The following is a 22155-nucleotide window of genomic DNA, read 5'->3' on the forward strand; positions in this document are numbered from 1 at the left end:
TTTCTGCTGTAAGTGAAGGAAGAAAAAAAACAATTACTACATTCACCACAGACTCATACTTATTTGCAAATGTGCTGGGGTTTGTTGTTGTTCTTTAATAAAACTATAACCATCTCACTGCTGCAAAAATGAATGTAATAAAAAAAGAGAACAGGAAACACACAGGAAAGTGTGTTCTGGACAATGAAATGGAGAGCTTGCTAGTAGCTGTTACAAAAGGGAAGTGTGTCATTACTTTACCTCTGTGTTGACAGGGAAATCTTGATTAAATGACAATTTCCTACTTAAGCAAGGAAAGGAATAAATCAATACCATTGACTAAAATGCACTTTATCAGAAAAGAAAAAATATATTAAAGTTATCTCCAAGTACGCTGCACACAATGCCTATGCAGTCAGAGCAATAACCGCAGCTGTAAAAAGAGACATGTTCTTTGCAATGAGTTATTTTTCTGGGTGCCAATTGCTGTTGTCTTGAAGAGACTAGATGGTTACATATACTGATTTAGGAGAGTTCATTAATGTACTACTTTCATCCTTTTCTCTTGTCAGCTTCTCCTCCATCATAATTCTCTTTAAATTGAGTGATATTCCAATGAACATACCCTCTGTGTGCTTCAGTATGCATCTGTAATTTATGTACATAGCCAGGGGGAATATCCTGGTGAGCTGAGAAGCCCTGCCATACTAGCTTTTTGATAAATGTTTCAGTAGTGTTGGCTTAGGATATAGATATGAAAGCATAACTTGTTATTACTTGTGAAGCTGAGGAAACCGTATTTGCAATGATAGTTTCAGAGCTCCAAAAACATGGGCTTTCCTTTTGCTTTGTCTTGGTTTTGGACATGGAATCCAATGATGCTACTGCTTTTCTGTGAAAGATTAAATGATGGAAAATATGGCTTAGCTTACAATATCTCAGAAGGGGCAATTGTGGAGACCCTACTGGGCATGTACCCAGGTGGGTGACCCAACCGTGGATTATTCAATTCCTTGTCTTGGCAAGGTGGGCAGCAGACAGAGGAACAAGCAAATAAGCTGGCAGGATTCAGCACTATGCCTTTCTGCTTGGCAAGAACTGTGCCAACAGAGTGCTTGCTGGGTTCCTTTGAGCTTCAAACACCTTTCTGAGATACTTTTTAGTGTTTAGGAGACTCAGTTATTCCCTTCACATAAGAAGAAGACTATGTTTCCTTCATCTAAGTGGTGCCACTTTCAGAGAGAGCAGAAATAATGCAGTTGAGGAACTGTATATTAGAAGCATTAATGACATCATATAAAATAAATCGGTGGAAACAATGGCTTGCTGTAGGTATTAGAAAAAATATAGTGAATTCCTCTGAGATTTCAAAATAAAGAAATCTGAAAAGTAAGCAATCAATATACATTTTAATGGTGGCCTCTGGCCTCTCACTTAAAAAAAATATAAAGAGAAATATTGAAAAGGAAATGGTAGCAGGAGCTGGTGAAGTTAGCAGAAGCTCAAGGATCAGCATTGCTGTGGAAGGGCAAAGACTCTTCAGCCCTTAAGTAATACCTGTGGGCTCCATGGAAGACAACAGGATTTAGAAAATGCAGTCATGATTAAGAGGACATGCTCAGCCACTTTCCTAAAGAGAAGTAGGTGCTAAAGGTTAAGCATATACCTGCGAGGTTTTGCTTGTCTGAAGCTTTAAATCTCTCCCCAGTGTTGTTTCCAAAGCCTATAAATGTTACAGATCAAGAGAGTATTCATCAGTTCTTTTAGATGGGTTAACTCCAGCTAAACTTCAAGACTGATCCTTTATGATGACACAGATCTCGAGACCCCACTGTATCAAACCAACGACTATACTTTCTTGTATGTGTGTCATCTTGTTTTAATTTATTAACACATAGCCATGCCTCTTCTCATCTTTTCCTCAGCAGGAGGATCCTCAAAGCACTGACCTTTTGAAAGAGGGGCAGTTAATTATCAGTGGTCATTTAACCTCCTGCTGAGTCCTTAGCTTAGCTTTTGTATCTCTGTGCTGTCTATAAACATGTTCTTTAATGAAGTAATCAAAATCAGGCATTATTAACACCAGTAACAGCAAAACTGTTTCAGTGAAATCTACATTAGTACTATTTCACTAATAATCTCAAAGGAGAGACACTTCAGGTAGAGAAAGATTCTGCTTCCATGGAAATCAGTGGCAAGCCCCCAGGCGGTTGCTAGTTTGGTTTATGGAAACAGGATCCTGTTTCTTATTTTAGGAATGAGTGGAGCACTTCTTATCAAGGAACCTTCTGAAGGCAGGAAAGTCTGTTTCACAGTACATAGCTGCTGGCAAATCTCAATCAAGAAAGCAGGTAAATGTCCGTTTTTGTTTTTCTGATTCATTTGAATGCCTGTTGACAAAAGGAGTGAATAGGAAAAATATGTATCCCACCTTCTATTTTCGTGCATCCTTTGTGGTTTTACTGCTTAGGTTCTATGTGGAGGAAAACCAGCTTGCTGCATCTCACCCATCTATTGGGGTGTTGGGCTGTGGAAAGTCCCTGTTTTCAAAAGGAGGGGCTGCCCAAAATGGGAATGATACCCAGAGATTCATACACAGTGCAGCACTGCAAATTTGCCCTTGCTAGAGAACCTTCCTCCTGCTCTGTGTGACAATCCTGCTGAAAGTCTTTTCAGGGAGGAGCAGTAGAGTGACCAGGATTAACTAGTATTTAAATTGAATTTATGTAAACAGAATGAGTAAAGTCAAGAAAAATTAAGATCACACCCTCTGCATCTCTAAAAGCTGCACTCTGCATGATGGCTTGGTTTGGAAATGCATTTTTCATTTGTCTAATTGAAAGATATGTTCTACTAATTTCTGTTGTTAGATGGAGAGGCTTGCATTATGCCATGATTACCAGGGAAAAAGGCAGCTATAGTAGCTCAGAAAGGTATGTATCATATTAATAAAAAAATTGGCTTACAGAAATAATTAATTTCTTATTTATCCCTGCATTATTATTTATATTTTCTATTCCTTGTCAGTATATATAAATATTTTTAGCTTGGAAATTAGGTTTTTGTGGAAGAATATATCTACATTTTTGGGAAGGGCAACCTCTGTTACTGAGGGCTTTTTTCCCCCTTTCATGATAATACTGAGAAAAGAAACAACTCTGAAAGCAGCACATTATGTCAATTTACAAGTTTATTTAAAGGCATATTTTTTGTTTGAAAAGCAAATAAGTTGTAAAGGAACTTTGACACAGTCCCTTTTCCCAAACATCTTTTTTTTTTTTTTTTCAGAAGAATGGATCAAGCCCTTCATCTCTGTAAATAAAATAAGGCCTCTCAGAAGCCTTTTTAGCTTTTGAGATTTATTAGACACAGTTACCTGATAACAGTACTGATGTATTATGAGCTAGTGCTGAAGGTGATAACTTGAAAGGTGTGAAAGTAGGAAAAAATAGAAGCAAGTGTAAAAGGTATTAGAAGTTATGAAGCAAAGATCTATGAAGAAGGTTGTAGCTTCACACTGACTGGAGCTCCAGGGTACAGCCTTTAAGGGTTGGAACAGAATAGAATAGAACAGAATAAACCAGGTTGGAAGAGACCTTTGAAATCATCATGTCCAACCCATCATCATTTGTCATTGGAATGGGCTGTCCAGGGAGGCGGGGGAGTCACCATCCCTGGAGATGTTCAAGAGGGGATTGGACATGGCATTTGGTGCCATGGTCTAGTCATGAGGTCTGTGGTGACAGGTTGGACTCGATGATCTTTGAGGTCTCTTCCAACCTTGGTGATACTGTGATACTGTGATCATCCAACACCATCTAATCAACTAAACCATGGCACCAAGCACCCCATCAAGTCTCCTCCTAGACACCTCCAGTGATGGCAACTCCACCACCTCCTCAGGCAGCCCATGCCAATGGGCAATCACTCTCTCTATGAAGAATTTCTTCCTAACATCCAGTCTAAACCTCCCCTGGTGCACCTTGAGACTGTCCTCTTGTTCTGGTGCTGGTTGCCTGGGAGAAGAGACCAGCCCCCACATGTCTACAACCTCCTTCAGGTAGTTGTAAAGAGCAATTCGGTCTCCCCTGAGCCTTCTCTTCTCCAGGTTAAGACAACCTATCCTGATATTAAAAATTGAGGCAAAGAAGGTGTTAAGTACCTCTGCCTTTTCCTCATCTTTAGTTTCTATATTCCCCTCCTTGTCCACCAAGGAGTGGAGGTTGTTCTTGCCCCTCCTCTTGACATTAATATATTTGTAGAAGGATTTTTTGTTGTCAATCACAGCAGTGAAAAGCCTAAACTCCAAATGGGCTTGTGCCTCTCTCAATTTTTTTCCTGCATGACCTAGCAGCATCCTTAAACATTTCATGGGTTACCTCATCTTCCTTCCAAAGATGATAGACCCTCTTTTTTTCCCCTTAATTCGCTCAGAAGTTCATTGCCCAACCAGGCTGGCTGAAGGCACATACACCTCATGGGTTTATATCCAGTGATGTGGTGGTGAGGCAGCTAGATAAACTCTGCCCAAAGGCAGAACTTGTATGCTACACTTACATGATCACAAGCACAGCTTTCAGCCCTTCACTTGGCCTCCTCCAAAAATCAGTGGGCAGCAACCCTGGAAGGATTCATGAGACCAGAGAATGGTGCTGGGCACAGGCCAGATGAACCTCTCTCAGGAAATACTCACTTTGCTGAGGCCATCTGACGTGACGTTTAAGATTTAGAACCTTAAGCAAATCCTCTGTATGCAGGACAGAGTCTGCCCTGAAGCTGATTTTATTGACTATTTCCATAATGCTCTAAATATGTGAGAGTGAGAGGCAAGCTGGCAGAAACCACCACATTGAGGGATGAAAATGGGTAGGGAAAGGGGATATTGAAGTTTAGGCCCACACTGCTGGCATTTAACACCATGCAGCTGCTTGTTCCTATTCCTCCAGTTGTGAAATGGGAAGGAGAAATTATAACAAAAGGCTTGAGGGTCAAGAAAATGACAGGGAGAGCACATTCACCAGTTATGGACATGGACAAAAGGCAGACTTGGTGAAACAACACCAACTTAATTTAAACACCACTACCATTACCAATTTACCAATTAAATCAGAGTAGGATAATGAGAAATACAATCAGATCTTAAACGGACATTTCCCCCACTGCTCCTTTCTTTTTGGGCTCAGCTCTGTTACCAATTTCTCTACCTATTTCCCTCTAACAGAGCAGCATAATAGGGAATGGGGGTTGCAGTCAGTTTGTCACACATTGTCTCTGCTGCTGCTTCCTCCTCAGGGGGAAGACTAATCAGACTCTTCTCCTGCTCCAGCATAGGGTCCGTCCCATAGGAGACAGTCCTGCAGGAACTTCTCCAATATGAGCCCTTCTCATGGGGCTGCAGTTCTTCACAGACTGTTTCAGTGTGGGTCGCTTCTGTAAGGTATAGTCTTCCCAACAATAGTCTGCTCCACCATGAACTTCATGACCTTTTGGGGGCCCTGACATCTGATGTGGTGTGGAGTCCTCCATGGCCTGGTGGGCTCCACCATTAATCTTCATGGGCTGCATGGGGACAGCCTGCCATCTCAACACACACTGCAAAAGAATCAATGCTCTATTGCCTGGAATATCTCCTCCTCCTTTACCACTGACCTTTCAGTCTGCATGATGGTTTCTCTCGCGTCCCGCCCCTCTCCAAGAACTTGGCCAGTGGGTTTTCCCACTGGTTGTTGCAGAGGAGCTTGGTCTTGGCCAGAGGTGGGCCTGACTTGGTGATGGGGGAACTTCTAGAAGATTCTTACAAGAGCTACCCCTGTAGGCACCTAAACCCCACTACACACACAAACCTAGCACATGGGTATAGAAAATGCTTTGGAATTTGGAACTATACCTCACCATGCTCATGACAAATTGAGCAATATAACAAACTAGCGTGAAATACACAGGATGCTACTCAATAAGGAAAGGTGGAAAGTTCTGCGTTTCCATAGGCATAATCAACTCATTGACAAAACAGAAGATTAAATACAACTGGCTAATGGAAAAGAAATGGGACTTGAATGAATGCTTCTACCTGGGCATATTTCCCACCATCATCATACTGCTGTGGAAAGTTCAAACAGGATGGGGTCCAGCACTGATCCCTGGGGTCACTACTAGTGACTCGCTGTCAGCTGGATGTGGCACCATTCACTACCACTCTCTGGGCTTGGCCCTCCAGCCAGTTCCTAACCCAGTGCAGAGTACTGCTGTCCAAGCCACAGGCTGACAGCTTGGCCGGGAGTTTGCTGTGGGGGATGGTATCAAAGACCTTGCTGAAGTGCAGGTAGACTATGTTTGGGTTTGTAGACTACGTGTTAAGTTTGTGCCCTGGCTGAAGTGTCTGCACCAGGAAAGCCTTCAGTGTTATCCTGCTTCTTTAGCGTGGTATATTAAGCAGAAGAGGAAGCATAAATGCACTACAGGAAATGCAAGTGAGAGTATCTCAGATGAAAAATGGCTCAGGGTCTGGGAAGCAACGTGCATGTGGAGCCAGGCTGATCTGCCATCGACCCCACACACACCAACCCCCTGCCAAAAAAAAAGAAAAGGAATCCAAAATAATCCCAGGGAATCTGGTAGAAGATTCAGATTAAATTTAATTGAGTCTGATATGAAATGTTTCTAGTGCAGCATGTCTGCAGCCTCAGAGGATCCAGTCACCTTTAAGCCCTGTCTCACAGTTTAGCTTAATTTTCTGCAAACCAGAGAAATAATGATCTGCTTCTAGGCAAATCTTTTGCTGGTGTTTAGTCATCAAAGCATTTTCTGCAAAGGGAATCCTCCTCAACTCCAGCAGCCTTAGACCACTAGTGGCACCTTATCAATGCAAAGCTTGTGGTAGATGAGTAACCTCGTGGTAGCTAAGTAAATCAGCAGTTTACCTCCATGGAGCTCCTTCTTCCTTGCTTGTCAGGAAGAAAACACATCACTGTTAATCAGGTTCTTCCAACCTCTTCCCTGATAAAATATCTGCAAGTACTGCATTTGTTTTTATGAATCTGTCTCATGACCAAGTGAGGGTATGACTATGGTAGGACATGGTGAGAATGCATTTCAAGTATAATGCAGGATGGATTGTGAATCAAGGTTCAGGCTAGCTCAGCTCAGCTCAGCCTTATGCATGGCTGTCTCTTGTCTGCTTCAGTGGTTTCTCCCCACTGTGTAAATTACGGCTGCTAAATTCAATGATCCCCACGTCATCCCCTTAGCACTCACCACAAGGAAAAAGGTTTTATTAAAAACTTCCACCCTGGATAGCATTTCTTCAAATACTTTTACTATTTATCTTGTCAAACAGAGGAGATAAAAAGAGTGAAAAGATACTCAGCATTTCTATCTTGAAGACACATTATTTTTGTAACTTTGAAAATGAATTTTATGAATGATTTACTGAATTTTATGTGAAAGCTTGTTCTTCATTGAGCTGTTGTGGTGGTTTTAGGCTATGCCTTTAAAATTTAGTTACAGATTTTAAGCAGAAAAGTAGAAAAATATAAATAAATCACTATTTGGTGCAAAAAGAAAAACTGAATATTATTTTAAACAAATTCGTTAGATAAATGTCTGGGATAAAAGGAGCTGTGCCATAACAATTCTTTCCATTCCTTTTTCTCTTCTCTTCTGACCTTGGCTGTTTTTGCTTTGCTCAGGAGAGAAAAAGTGCTTCTGGCTGACCTTCGCTAAGTCTAACCCACTGCTTTCTCTTTCCACTCCTCTCTCTTTTGGGACAGGGGTTGAGGGGGCAGCAGAACAACTTCCCTGGTCTCTTTGACAGGGGGGGTTTGTGTTGCTTGCTAATTGTAAATATCTGTATAATATTGTAAATACTGTATATCTTGTACATATTCATTGCATTCCATTGTGGAGTGTAGTTTTGCTTGTAAATACAGCTTTATTTGCTTCTAACTGAGTTGGTCTGGCTAAAAGTTAGTGCTGGGGGGAAACTTCAACTGCCTGTAAGCTGAGTTTAAATTGAGAATGGAAGGGGTAAATGTACTAATTTTTCTTCAGGCACAATATAAAATCCTTTGAAAAATATTCCTGCCACAAAGGACCAGCCGTAGTAGCAGTGCGGAGTATGCACAGCAGCGTGGTTTATGCTGACAGTTTGGGGCAGTCACGTGGTTCACCTCTGGCTGATGATGCTGACTTGGTACCTGACCCACTCACACCAGTGCATCAGAATTACATGGTGCCATGGGCACTGTGGAGAGCAATAACATGGTATACGCAGGATGCTGGTCTGCCTTCCTCACATCCACTTGAACATGGCGGAACTGCTTATCTCCTGGTTTGGCCAAGGGGGCTTGGAATTTAATTCATGTTCTGTAGCAGGCCCTCTTGATGTAACATTATTTCTGTTTCAAAATATTACTGGACATTTTACAGTGTGGGTCAGGTATCACAAAATACCACTTGCTCTTGACAAGGCTTTGACTTGACCTTCCTTAAAAACCTGGGATGATGTCTCTGACAGGGGACCACAGGCTAGATAACCAGGAAGAGGATCACCAACGTGTAACAAACAAGTGATACCAATATGTCAGTGTTGACATTCACCATAGTATGTATTATTCTTTGCCTTTTTGTGGGGCAAAGGCAAGGATAGGAGACAAATAGTTATGAAATGGGCATCCATTCCTTCAGAAGACATCTGAAAGTGAGAAAATGTGCAGTAGTTTTATGCTTGTTATAAAACCTTCTATTTCCTTTTGCATTTTGACTTTCTACTATTTTCTGCTATTTAATTCTGTTCCTGTTAGTCAGATTTGTGTAACAGTGTGTAATGCAATGGTAGCTCACTAATCTGCAGTAATGATTGGAAAAGCTTTTGAAAAAAATTAAATTTGCAAATTAATAAGGGGATAAGCAAATGGAAATATGCCATCAGTCAAAAGGTGTGATCAGCTCATTTACATTTTCATCCCTGATTCACTATTTATGACAATGCTATGTTTTCTAGCTGCTGTACTCAGGAAATTCTTCATGGTATGCTAGCTAGCCTATGCGCTGTAGCTAGGAGAAATGATGCTATTAATAGGAAACTGCATTACCTTCCATTAAATCTTAGCTGAGAGGTGGGGAGAGGCTGCCAACTTGTGTTGCAGATTATGAAGCATGCAGTCTAGCAAGTACAGATTAGCTAGATGCAAGTGCAAATATATTGCAATCTACGCCAAGCCCATTAAAATGTACAGACATTTACTTCTTTGCCATTTCTGCTGCCGTAACAGAGAAATAAACATGAGTCATTAGGAGAAGCCATGGCAATGGTAAGGACTTCTGTCCATACTGTCATCATTAACTGTGGTAGTAATTGTCATTTAAAAACCTAACTGCTTGAGCTGATGTTAAAAATAAAAGCAGAACAGAAGCAAAAGCAAAACCAAAAGGGACTGACTGCCTATATGGAGGGACATCTCTTTTCATGCACAGACAGGCAGCACTAACAAGTCCCCGTGTGACAGCAAAGGCTGCCAGTCACAGCCACCCTAGAAGTCACAAGTGTTGGTGTTTGACCACCATGGCAGTACTCTCCACTACCTCCCTGCCACAAGCAACTGATGCTCCCCTGCCATACCAGCTGCACAAGCTGCCTTCAGAGCAGGACTCTGGAATTCCTGAAGTCAGTTTCACCAGCACTGGGTTTGTACAGCTGTGGGAGCGTCTCACCAAATGTGACTAAATGACAGGACCTGCAGGGCTGGTTTGATTTCACAGATGCTTGCTGGAAGTGCGCAGGTTCTTAGCTGTACCTTGGTACCACCTCCAAACCCTTCTCCACTCTTTTAGTCAGGATAGGATTTAATCCAAGACAACAGAGATGAAAACTTTCCTCTTTTAAAACCAAAACAAAACCAAAACAAAACATCCTAAGTTTGCTTCACAGAACTGATCGCAACATTGTTTTAATACAGTAATAAAGCCTGCGAGACTTTGAGCTTGATCACTTTGCAGAGAAGTGGAGGAAGCCTTTAAACCTCTGCCCCTACAGGGAAGAATTAGAAAATGTTGGGTACTCAGAGCTCTGCAACTTTAAATAAGGTTAGTATTTTGCTAGCTTATTCCTAATCTTTGATATAAAAAAGGTTAATGGGATCATTGTGAGATCAAATATTTATTTGGCAGCGGATTAACCTCTATTACTAACTCAGTTTCTTGCAAATGTAAACTGTATCTGGTATGGATACTTGATAACTGCACTATGGCAATATGGACAGCAGTTCAAGCCTTCATTAACCGAGTGCTAAATTACAGTAATAATCATGTCATTTGCAATCATTTCAATCCTTCTGTGTTGCTCATTACAACACAAGTATAAATGATACATTCAAACTTTAAAAAAAAAATAAAGAGTCAGAAATAAGAATTACATTTAAACCCACTCTGCAAAGTTGACCTTGATATAATTTTATCCTACTTTGTGGTAATAGTATTACAACTATTTGGGAAGGCAGAGAGTCTCAGCATAAATACATGATTTAGATGCACATCTCTATTTCTTACCTAGAGCAATGTTTTTCTTCAGATTGCCCACAAAATTTATGCTACAAGGACAATGATTGATGGAGATTTTTCTACGTTTTCCCTGCCTGATTCTGAAGTATTAAGTGGTAGTTTTGTGCTTCATTACTGCTAAAATGTAGCATGGGATCAGCCAGCAAAGGAAGGATTATCTGACATCTGAAAAGTATCCAGCATGGTTAGGAAGCCTCCTGTTCTGCCCTGGCTTTTGCATATGGGACACAACCAGAGAACTTGTATGCAGTTGTCCCTCCTCTGTTCTTCATCAGACTAATTTCTGTGCTTGTTCCTGCAGTCATCAAGAACCAAAAAGTCTGTACTTGACAATCAAGGCTTGAGGCTGCTCTTAGCCATGTCAGGTTTGTGAGTTTGTAATTTTACAGTTCTTGTGCTGCATCATGATGGCTTGCCTTTCCATAGTGAAAGTCCCATAGTCAATGGTATTCTATAGGTTTTTCTTCTGGACCTTCTGCCCCTTGTATGCTTCATATTTTTTTGTAAAAACCTATACTTGCTGTAAAGCCAAGGAGGAGAAGATTAAAAAAACAAACAAACAAACAAACAAAACCCCCAACCCCCCACCCAAAAAAAAAAAAAAAAAAAAATCCCAGGGCAGATTTACATGAGAAATATTTGAAGAATGACCTTTCCAAAGGGTTTGTTCAACAGTGCCTCCACCCAGGCTCCATTTTGGGCAGCCACACTCAAAGTATGACCACAACAAAGTAGTTCTGCAGAAGAGATGTTGCTGAAGATATGGTGGAACAGACAGGAAGGATCTGTTTCCTTCTCTGTCTGGAAGGAATTTCTGCTGAGGCTGAACTGAAATGTATGAGTCACAAATCTCAGTGCTAACAACTTTGTAGTTAATTGCAAATTGCACATTGCTTTATCATCCTGAAGGTAGAGGTAGAATTGTTGCTTAGTGTTAGTTTACAGACCTGGATTATTAGTGTCATGTTTTTAACTATTTCATATCTCAGGGGGAAAAAATTCACTTCCTTTACATACATAACATGAAGAAGAAAGCAAACCCAAACTCCGAAGCTAAAAACCAAACTCCAAAAACAAAATAGGGATTTGTTAACTTCTGCAAAGAAAGGTGACAATGGGGTACCAGTATTGAAAAAAGATGCTCATGAACACCAGAAATGTCATCAAGATTACTTCTATCATGCTCTTTGGCTAAAAAATATCCACAGAAATTATAAGTACAACACATGAAATTTTATAGCTTTTGTGCTATTTCAGTCAGCTATTGTATTATATAACTTTCAAAAGTATTTAAGAAGCTTTATTTCAGCTACATTTGTTAATTTCCAAGTGTTAGGACACATCTATAGCAGATGAAAACTGCCACAGCATGAAGCACCTAGGGAGCATACCCAAGAGGTTAAAGTGAAGAACTTTCATGTGTATTTATATAGTTCATCATTCTCAGCTCTGCATCTGATGTCAGGGCAAATATTTAGCTTTGAGTTGTACCAACTTACAATATTGAGATTTCTCCAGAGGAAAAGTATTTCTTAGTGAATATATCAAAACCAGTTCCTGAATGAGGTTAAAGAAAACATCACCTTTGTATTTCCTTTGTGTATTCAGGAGACTCTGCCTTTGCAAGAGACTTAGGCTGTTTTTTTGGATGTAGGCTAGTTGCAACCTTGAAAAGGTTGAGTTTTCATAGCTAAAGGCCCACTGAGGATTTTTCCGGCTGCTTGGGGGTACCTCATGCTTTATAATCCCATAATAAGCCAAGGAATGTTCCAAACACTCTAGAGGACATATTTTCAATATTTCAAGCAGAAGCTGATAAGGAAGGTTATATTTCTTAGCTCCCAAAATTGCCAGTTTCCACTGCTTTGACCCCTGCACAACTATTGTCTTCTATATGGTCTTCATCCTTACTGCAGAGTTTCATCACACCACAGATAGTTGACTAACAGTGTCATTCTGTGGCTTTAATGAGCCTTGAACATAACATAGGTATTAGCTAAGGATTATGTCAAAGGTACTGCTAGTCATTTTAAATACGACTCCGTGCTCCTTTGAGAAGCTTTGAGGTACTTAAGATGCCTGAGGATATGTGATTGTTGTATATTAAACTTCCTAATGAATTTGGTTGTAGATTTGAGCATCATGCTTTGTTAGCAGAGAGCAGAACATCACCTAGTCGTCTTCTTGCATGCCTGCTCAAGAGGGTGACATCAGCTGCAGCAAATTTAAACGCGGGAGAGCTGAGCCACGCAACGCCATTTGGCAAGAACCTTCTGGCTGCATTGCAGCTAGCGACACATGCTGGGTCAGCTGACAGAGTGCAGAAGCCTCTGTGGTAGCTTGGACAAAATACAGTAGTAAGGTCCCCCTCATCCCCCCGAGCCAGCTTTTCTGTCCCAAGAGGCCAGCATGGTGTGGGCAGAGACTGCTGCAGCAGCGGGTGTTTTCACCAGAGGGAGGGAGGTGCTGAGTCACGTGGGCTCATTCCTGAATTGTTTTCCAGTTAGGTCCCGTGGCCAGGGATAGGGATGGTGGAAACTTGCTGCAAAGCTGGTTTCAAAAGATCTGTGTCGACCCAGACTGAGGTTGAACATAAGCAGGCAGGAGTCCAGGCAACTGGCTGCAGCGAGTGCTGGAGCCTGGCACCTGAAATACAGGGTGATGGAGATAACACCTGCATTAGGTGTGAGCAGCTCAATTATCTGTTTAATCTAGTGGCTGAACTGAAGGAAGAAGTTGCTAGACTTAGGACTGTAAGGGAATGTGAAAGATAGTTGGATTTGAGGAACCAGGCTCTGCAGGCTCCCGTAGCAGAGGGGGGTGACCCAAGATGCAGCAGGAAATGGATACAGGTCCCTGTTAGGAGATGCAAAGTAAAACCCTCACAGTTCCCCTTACCTTCCCAGCTGCCAAATATGGGGCAAAGCAAATATGGGGCACTAGAAGTTGAGAGTGAGGTGAATGCAAAGACAGAAGAGACACCATCTGAGGTGTTGCCTAAAGCAAAACAGCTTGCCCCCCACATCAGAACTTGTTCCCTTAAAAATAAGAGGAGGGTAATTGTTATTGGTGATTCCCTCCTGAGGGGAACAGAGGGCCCCATATGTTGGCTGGATCTTTCCCACAGGCTTGAATATACTCTCCTAGCTAGAGCTAATAACTTCATGTCTCCTGCCTAAAACCTACTAGGAGCCAGGTGCTTGGCAGACCACAAGTCCTCTGTGGAACATCATGTGGTACCACGTGTGCACACACCAAATCTGGCCCTCCACAGAAAGTCACAGTGCCCACTAAAAGTGGGCAGAGGAGGAATCGTCATTGCTTAGACCAGGCTGGATGAGGCTCTGGCCAACCTGATCTAGTGTGGGGTGTCCCTGCCCATGGCAGGAGGGTTGGAACTAGATGATCCTTGTGGTCCCTTCCAACCCTGACTGATACTATGATACTATGTAAGATATAACCATTTCCCATTGCAGCCCTTGCCCATTCCCAGCCTACAGGAGTCAAACTCCTGACATGGTACCCCATCCAGGCTGGCTATAGCATTTCCTAGCCATGACCATTGCTTGTCTATAGTTTGACCCTTATGGAGATGCTCATGCTTGCAGGCAATTATGATACCTAAGGAACTCTAAGGTGGAATTTTCAAATTATAATGAAGCTCAGGGTTTAGCTCACAGGAATGAGATTGTGGGGCATAAACCACTTAGGTAACTGAAAATAGCCCATGCCTGGGCACCCTATGTAAGTGGGACCATAGAAAAGAGAAAGGATTCTTGATTCATATATCCTAATTGCCTTCATTTTCTACAAATGTGCTGGTGTATTTTCCTGCCAAATTAGTCACCAGTACAAAAGTATTATGTTAGAGCTCACACACAGAGCTTCACATGGTGATGTGTATAATCTTTTTATCACAGTATTTTGCTGAGAAAATTTAAAAACTGAGATGGCTGATGAAGTAAGTTCAGTCAATTCTTAAACAGAAAGATCTGTTGATTACATTTATGTTGTTTTGACATTGATGTGATATGCCAGGATAGCAGCATCTTGGAATTAAAAATAACAGTAACCCACAGGAGGATCAAGGCTAGCCTGCATGGTAGTCAGTGGGTTTGGGGAACTTCACTAAGAGGATGAAACATAACACTTCACAGGGAAAGATAGCAACAAAAAAGTAGTCTCTTCCCTATTAACAGCCAATCATGAAGAATGAGGGTATTCAACATTCATATGATTTCAGCAGTGGTGGGTAATTCGATTGTAGGATCAGATTGAAAATGAGCCAGGGAAGTTGACCTGGTTCAACCTCCTGCTCAAAATGAGGTAAGTTATGGGATAAGACCAGGTTGCTCAGGGATTTGTCCGGTTGCATCCCTCCTAACTCCCTCTCCAGGAAGGGATACTGCACAACCTCTCTGGAGAGCCTTCTGTACTTTCTGACTGTCCTCATCAGGGAAAAACGTTTCCTTATATCAAGCCTGAAACTCTCTTGATTCACTTAATGTACATTTGTATTTCATTCTCCCATACTGTACTACTGTAAGGAGCCTAGCTCCATCTTCTCAATGACTCTGAATAGGCAGAGGGGATCTCCCAGATGCTGTTGAAGCTGTCTTCTTTCCGGGCTGAACTAGACCTGTGTTTCTCCTCACATGCCAACGACTCTAGCCCTCACTGCCCTGGGGGCCCTCAAAATGGTCCCTCCAGTTGTTCATTACAGGACTCCAAATTTGATGCAGTATCTTGATATGGCTTGATAAGTGTCATAGAGAGAGGGGTGATAATTTTCCTTGGTCTGTGCCATGCCTATATTTATACACACAGGCACTGTTGGCTGCCTTTACTGACAGGGCATTCTGCAAGCTCACCTTCATCTTGCTGCCTGCCACCATCTCAGAGCTTTTCTCACAGAGATGCTCCTCAGTCCATCCATTTTTATTTTTTTTTTTTTGGTAACAAAACCTAGATGATCACCTTGAATTATGCCCCTACCTTGTAGATGTTTATCTTTTCCACTGTCTTGGGTGGAATAGAAACTGTCAACCTAACATGTGTTCCTCATAATAGGTTAATTTAGTACCCTTGACTTCACTGGGATGACTCACTGAGTCACAAGTTCCTCATGTGCATAAATGTTTTCAGGATCACGCCTGGAGCATGTACCTGGATTTGAAAGACTTCTGATTGACAAATTTATTCTGTTCTCTTTTCTTGAAATATTCATTTGTTAACTTAAAAATCTACTTATTCATACATTACTCATTAAAATATGAATAAAGTTAGTTATAAAAGGTCTAACCTAAAAAAAGATAAAAACCACGCTTTTTTTTCTCAGCTCTTTTGCGAGCTCTTAGGAAAGTGTTATTCCCATTATATTTTAGGGATACTAATGCTTAACAAGGTTCATTATTAGTGGTGTATGCTGATATTTTAGTACTTTGAAGATGAAAAAATTTGGCTTTTCATCAAAATCATTAGACAGTTATCTCTGTCCACCTAAAAACCCTTTATAAATGACCTTTTATTAGTAATAAAGGATTAAGCTGGCCTAGGAATGATGCAAGAACATTTTAGTTTTCATTGCTTAATAAAACAAAGCATGAATTCTTATATTTCTATTTTTGACCTTGTTTTTGTCTTCTTGAATTTCTACCAAGGCCTCTCTATAATTCACTTCATCTGGTAGCTAATTCACCTCATATATTGCATCTTCACAAGTGCATCTTCACACCAAGCACTTCAAAAACTTAATATGCTGGGTCATCTTTGTGAAAACCTTTCTGAGTTCAATGATTTCTTGATTTACTGAAGTAAAAGTTGTTGACAGAGAATGAGTCCAGCTTTGAGATTAATTTACCCAGGGAATCTTTTGCATTAGTAAAAAAAAATGATGGGACCTACTTTTTGCCAGAAATCTGCCTTTGGCTTGAAGATATTTTACCTCTGAGAATTAACTCCAAATACAGAATGATCGTCATTCTTGTTTGATAGCAAAACTGGGACCATCTCCTTCCTATTCTCCTCTCTTTCACGTCTTAAAAAGTTTAATTTAAAATTATTATTTTGAGGAAGGAAAGGGAATTTTGCTGAATCATTGAGCAAGGAAAAATGCCCAGTGGTGGCCTATCAGAGAAGTTAGCTAGAGGTAGAAACCCTGCAGATATTGCTCCTTCCTTCCTTCCTTCCTTCCTTCCTTCCTTCCTTCCTTCCTTCCTTCCTTCCTTCCTTCCTTCCTTCCTTCCTTCCTTCCTTCCTTCCTTCCTTCCTTCCTTCCTTCCTTCCTTCCTTCCTTCCTTCCTTCCTTCCTTCCTTCCTTCCTTCCTTCCTTCCTTCCTTCCTTCCTTCCTTCCTTCCTTCCTTCCTTCCTTCCTTCCTTCCTTCCTTCCTTCCTTCCTTCCTTCCTTCCTTCCTTCCTTCCTTCCTTCCTTCCCTCCCTCCCTTCCAAGCTCATTCCCTCATTCCTTCCTTCTGAGTTCCTTCCTTCAAAATTTGTAGGCCTTTTCTTATGGTTAAAGTGAAGGGCATTGCAAAGAATGGTAGTGGTACAACTGCATACTCTAGTTGCTGACAATGAGTCTAGTTGGCTCTATAAGCACCTGCCTGTCAGCAACACTTTAACAGTGAGAACATAAATTACTATCTACGATGCTCTACACTGGGTACAATGTAGGTTCAGAAACACACATTGGAGCACAATGCTTGACATTTCTGTATGTGGCAAAAAAAATCAGCTATTGTCCTTCTCAATGCTCTTTTGTTTGTGAAGGAGACCCAGCATGCTGTCAGGCTGTGAGCAGAGAATATCCTTCCCATTGTATACTTGACTGTAAATCTGCAACACCTCATTGTACAGGAACATTTCTTCTTCATCTGTACTTGAGTTGAAGACAGTGTGATGGGGCACTCATGGAAACAGCAGCAGCAGAAAATCAGCTTTGCCTCCCTGTATGGAATGCAAAGCCATGGGTTTATGACTAGAGGAGAATAACAGTGCTACATTTAACTCTAGGGCTCCCAGCTTCTCTTTGGTGCTGCAGAAGGAAAGTTAAAACCTATGTGGAATTTCAAACCTGTGAGGGCTTTGCCACTATTTGAGGTCTTTCCATTGGAAATAAAAGCATAGTCATTAACATTTCATGATGCACTTCCAAGAAAAATGTTCTCTGTTTAGTGAAATAATTAAAAGCCTGCATGGTCTCTGCAGTAAGTGGCTATGGAGGGATGAATGAGAGTGCTGTAGAGGAAATGTGCTTGTTTTAAGCAGCATTACATCAAGCAGTAGAACTGCTAAAAATCTATCATTTAATAGAGCTGCACCATTTCTAGACCCTTGGGGAGAACTCAGTGCTACTTTACATTTCACACACACTGGGGGTTTGGTCAAACTAGAGTAAATCTAAACCACATCCCCCCTCAGTGTGCTTATATCACTCTAAATAAATAAAATCTTCCCACAGCTGAGTATAATATATCAGAAAACCACCCCTCTGTCAGCCTTCAGGTATTTCTGTCAGCTTATGTGCTATTTTAAGCTCCTACATAGGTGGCAAATGCTTGGCTTGGCACTGAATCTCAGTGACAAAAATGCAGCATTTCAGCAGCAGACAGTGGTGAAAAGGAAGGCAAGGGAGCTACAACACCCTCTCCTTCATGCAGTGAAAGGGTTTATTTTCAAATTCTTTATCCAACCACCCCTACAGCACTGTCTGCTTTTTTGAATGCAGACAGGCTACTCTGGGTATAAGATTGTATATGTTGGGCACTAAAATTATGGTGATGGCTTCTACAAGACTCGGGCCAGCAACAGGTGCCACTGTGAATAGCAACTAAAAAGGGTCTAAAAGAGGATGAAAGTGGAAAAAGAGGTTTGTCATCCAACCCAAAGGCTTCCAGTAGCTTCTGGATCTATATGAGGCTATGTAGATTATATTCTGGTGAGCTGCAATGTACAGATGACTGTTTCTAACTTTGCCTATCCTTATATCCAGATTAATAAGAGACAGCATGTTCCAGAGTGCATGCATCTAACTGCAGTTGTTCACAACAAAAGCAGCTCCCCCACAAAAGCTGCTTCCAAATGTATTATGTATGCTACTCTGACAGCATACAGCACAAATAATTGAGCAAATACCTTAAAACATGGACAAAGAGAAGAGAAGAGAAGAGAAATATGGAATGAGCCAAATTCCCAGCACACCTTATCAGAGAAACAATTGCTTCTGAAAGCTGCTGAGAAGCTGATGTAAGAGACATTTAACTTGCTTAACTTGCAGAAAAGCTAGGCTTGCTGCAGAGTGGAAATCATTCAGTTCTTTTTATACGTACACCCTGCTTGGTCTGCAAATTGGACAGGAACCTGCAAAGAACCTTACAATTGCTCTTAAGCAATGCAATGCAATGCCTTAATTTTGTTTCCACTTTTGAGCAGTCACATTAAAACCTCCATGAAGCAAAACAAATCCTTATGTTCAGCAATGCTCAACATAACCAGGCCAAAGAAGGCTATGCTTCAGATTTCAGGTAACATTTTGGGAAAGGTTTTGCTGTGTGTTTTCTTGTGTGGTGTCATCTTTCTATTTATTAGTTTGTTTGTCAAGGTATAAACTCGTCTGCGTTTTCCTCAGTACACTTTACAAAGTTTACATGTCCTGAGGGTTGTTTTTTTTTCAGTCATATTCTCCTGTCACAGCCTACAGTTTGCTTTGTTGTTTTGAGCTTAGTAGCAAAACACACAATAACTGGACTGCAGCAGCATATGATGAAGATTTTAGGACTGCTTCACCTCTTTGTCACCAAGACCTCTGTGTGGCCCAGCTTTTGTAATCTCTGACATCCATGCTGCTACCAGCTCTTGTGGGATGTTAATCACACATTGTTTCCCTGACTAATCATGAGAGTCTAAAAAGAATTACCTATTCCAACCATTGCTGGAAACTCTGGCTATAACATGGCCTATACAATGACTGAAGTATTACTCTTTAAGAGAGCTCCGTGGACAGACTTGCGGAGGGGATTGTTCTTACGGGTTTTATATGTAGTCCGTGATACTTGTTGAATCAATCTTTGTGTGCAGTTTGAATGGACTGGACAATTTCCAGAAAAGTACATTGGTGTAATATATGGAGGACTCATTTATTATTAGCTATTTGGAACTTTAAATTAGGCAACTATTTTCCATGCTGCCCCTGTCTATGTTCTCAATACTGGCTTAAGATATGACAGCAGACTAGAATAGAATAGAATAGACCAGACCATGTTGGAAGAGACCTTCAAGATGCCATCTTTCTTAACCATACAGGAGAGTTAGTTGCTTTCATGCAGAAGAGAATTCAATAGTTTTAGATAGAAAGTTCCTTATCCCTTTTTTCAATCGTGCCACTTTTCATGGCTTTGCAATTCTTCAAATAAATGAAGTTGTAAGGATTATTTCTAATCTCAAGAATACACATGTACTTTTCAAAACTCAGTTCTTAAGTAGGAATTTTAGGATTTCACAGAAACACTCTATTAATCTTGATAGTCTAATATCTGTGACCCATGGGAAATACCTTTCCTCCTTTTGCATCACAAAACCAGGTGGTATGTCTTAACTGTACTTGAGATACTCACATGATGTTACACTGAGCCACGGAGCTGTGCATGCATTAGCCATGCTCACCCAGGATGCAAGCAACTAGAAAGAGAAGCATTTTAGCTAGTTACTAGGTATATAATATTATGTATATGGTTCTAGACAACTGATAATTATCCAGAGATTTTACACATACCAGCTAATTTTCTGAAGCATAAAAGTATATCTTTCTTCATCAAGCTTCTCTGAATAATTTCCTTCACCTAAGACCCTTCACTGGCCATAGAAGAGCTCCTTCACTTACAGCAAATTCAGAAAATTTGGTCTTTCTGCACAAACTACTACTATAGGCTGTCAATTGAGGAAGCAAAAATTTTACATTTAGTAATTTTAAAAGCCCACAAATATTTACTGGAGTTATGCCTTACTTCTAGCCATTCTCCTTATCTCCCTGCCTGATTCCCCTGACAGCCCTCTTCTGTGCTTGCCGTGAACAATATTCTATGTAGATCAAAATACAGTATTCATAAATTACTCCAGAATAGCTCCATTTCTGTATGTCTTTTTCTGCCTGATGCAGCCAAAAGCTTTAAGATATATTCAAGACTCTGTCTTTCATGGCAGGAGCCTGGCTTATTATGCAGCCAGTACACTCTAGCCACAAGGTATTATTTCAGTCAGTGTTCCTAATCAGTGCACAGTCTGAAATAAATTAACCAATCTAAACTCATTAAAGACACCAGTGCCAACTTTGAGAACATTTATGAATTCTTAAGATCTTTTTCTTTCCTGCAGATTAAATGTTTGCTATTTGAAAGCACTTTCTAAAATTGTCTCCAGCACAGGTTTCTGTTGATATGAAACCCATTTTTCTCTTGCCATTAAAGATAGTCATGCAGGGAAGGAAATATACTTCCTAATCATAATTTGTTATTCTTTTTTATTGTTAACCATATATTTTTAGCTTTTAAAGAAATATTCCAGTACAGTGTCAATGAGATATTTATATCATGTAGTACTCATCTCAGTGTGTAAGTGATGAATAAAGTGAACACTGTGCAAAGTCACAAGAGGCTGATTCTTTTAAATGTCAATGATTTGGTGAATATTTGTGGAAACAAAGTCAATTAACAAAAATCAGCCTAATTCACCAGGTTCTATCACTGCAAGATAGGGCTACATTTACTGGGAAAAGCTGTTCATGAATTTCCTTACTGCCAAAGTTCTGTTTCTCACACTGTGACTTAAAATATGTTTACATTTGAAGATGACTCTGAGGGAAATCAAATTACTTCAGGTTCTTTACAAAAAACACAAAAGGCTCAGGTAGTATTTGTGTCAAATTTATCAACTTTTGGCTCTCTTGTCCAATGAGTATGGCACATCAAAAAAAACTTATCACAGAGGAGATTTAGTGCCAAAATATTTTATAATTGCTAGTGACTCAAAAGTAAGAAGTATGTAGAGGCTGATAATTCTTTCTTGCTTTGACCTTTCAGGCTTTCCTATTTGTCTTCATTTCTTATCAGAAAACCAGTAAATATCTACAGGGTTTTCAAAACATGAATTTTGCTGAAATGTCTTTTTTATGTATCTATAGATATCAAAGAGGTCAGATTCATAGATTAAGAAGTTTTTTTTTTTCTTTTCTCTCTTCCTCTGCCCAGTTTGACCTCAGAATCTTCCTCTTGAAGACTTTCCTAAATAATATCACCCTACAAAAGTTTGAGTTTACCTGCAACAGCAAAGAGTACTTTGTCAGAAATGTCCTAGGTGTTTGCTGAAACACCTGTGTAAAGGGGATAAGGTAAAGGTAAGACAGACACAGGGCTTATCTCTGTGTTTAAGAGATGAAAATGAAAATTCAGAAGTCTTGTTTCTCTAGATTACCTCAAGATATATATTAATAGTATTTTTTAAATACAACAGATTCCTTCACAGGAAATATTATAGGAAGCTAAGAAAAATCTCTCTTTTGTCCTTGTGTTAGCCATATCTCAATTACCTTTGTGTCTCTTCTTAATATCCATGACAAATTACAATCT

The 22155-nt window shown here is 40.4% G+C and overlaps 1 long non-coding RNA gene across 1 annotated transcript in view; it reads left to right on the forward strand.

Moving 5' to 3' along the window:
• Positions 1-2245: 2245 nt before the first annotated feature.
• LOC137441300 (uncharacterized) overlaps positions 2246-22155 on the forward strand; it is a 96807-nt gene continuing 76897 nt past the window's right edge. The window contains exons 1-2 of the long non-coding RNA XR_010987379.1: positions 2246-2330; positions 2850-2912. This is a non-coding gene — a long non-coding RNA (uncharacterized lncRNA). The remainder of the gene's footprint in view (positions 2331-2849; positions 2913-22155) is intronic.

This window comes from Melanerpes formicivorus, unplaced genomic scaffold, assembly GCF_026170545.1.
Source record: "Melanerpes formicivorus ecotype bairdi unplaced genomic scaffold, bMelFor1.0.p_v2 SCAF_1, whole genome shotgun sequence".
NCBI lineage: Eukaryota > Metazoa > Chordata > Aves > Piciformes > Picidae > Melanerpes > Melanerpes formicivorus.